We start from the raw sequence: 1,106 nt of genomic DNA on the forward strand, positions 1-1,106 counted from the left end.
ATCTTAATATCCTTTGTTCTTTTGAATGTCATTGCAGTAAGAAAACAGGAAAGATGGAACGGGGGAAGTAAACTAAAAACTATTCTTGCTTTCTTTAAGTCATCTTCAACTCTTTTCAGACCGATCAGAGATTGTTAGAGTGAGAAGTGACCTTAAGAGAACCAGCCTTTGGATTGGATAGAGAAGCTGCATGTTTTGCTCATGTTCTATTAAATGGCAGAGTCAGAACTAAATCTCAGATCTAACCTGGCACCCAGTGCCCTCCACTGCATCGTCCTGGAATAAAGAGCCTAGAATGAAGGCGGAGCCACAGCAGGCTGAGAGACCTGGAATCCTGAGCAGACCATCCTGAAAAGAGAAGCTCCAACAGACCCCAGGGTCCCAGCAACCTGGGCCAGAGGCTGCACTTCTCTCAACTAAAAAGGTATTGCTCTGAAGGCTTGTGTCCTGAGTATTAGAATATGGTTTTCCCTCCTCATGGGGAAATTCTCAGCTAAAATTAGTTTGAGATTCAAACTCAGTGAATAACATAGTTCATAGCAGTATGGAAAATAGTCTAATAGTACACTTACGGAAAATTTGAAATGAGTAGCCAATTGCTCTCAACAATCTAATTGTCAGGTTGCCTCAGTGGTTAGGGAAAAAATTTTATGCTAAACTCAGATCTTCCTGTCTATAATTTTTCCTCCCTGGTCTGATTTTTCCAATCTGCCTCAAATGCATCTTGCAAATAGGGAGGAAATAATAAAGGGAGGAAATAAATATGGGGGAAATAATAAAGCTCTGTCCTCTGGAACCTCTGAAAGCCAGGCTTGGCTTATCTTCCAGTTGAATAAAAAACATTTGAGGCCAACCCTGGGCTTGGCAAATGAGGTCAGTTAATTCAGGCTCACCTTGGGAGCAAATTTTTTATTCAAAATAATCTGGTTCTCTAATAGTGTCTACATTTAAGAGACAGATAGCAAGGAGACTAAATGTCCCAGAGTTCCAGAAAACACATTCAGAGACAAGGCCTAGAAGAACAAAGCAATGACAACCAATCGAGAGCCTGCTCCACTGCAACCCCTGGCTCTCTGAAGTCTTTCTGGAAAAGGGCAAAGTCTGTT

Source organism: Equus quagga, chromosome 6, assembly GCF_021613505.1.
Source record: "Equus quagga isolate Etosha38 chromosome 6, UCLA_HA_Equagga_1.0, whole genome shotgun sequence".
Taxonomy (NCBI): Eukaryota; Metazoa; Chordata; class Mammalia; order Perissodactyla; family Equidae; genus Equus; species Equus quagga.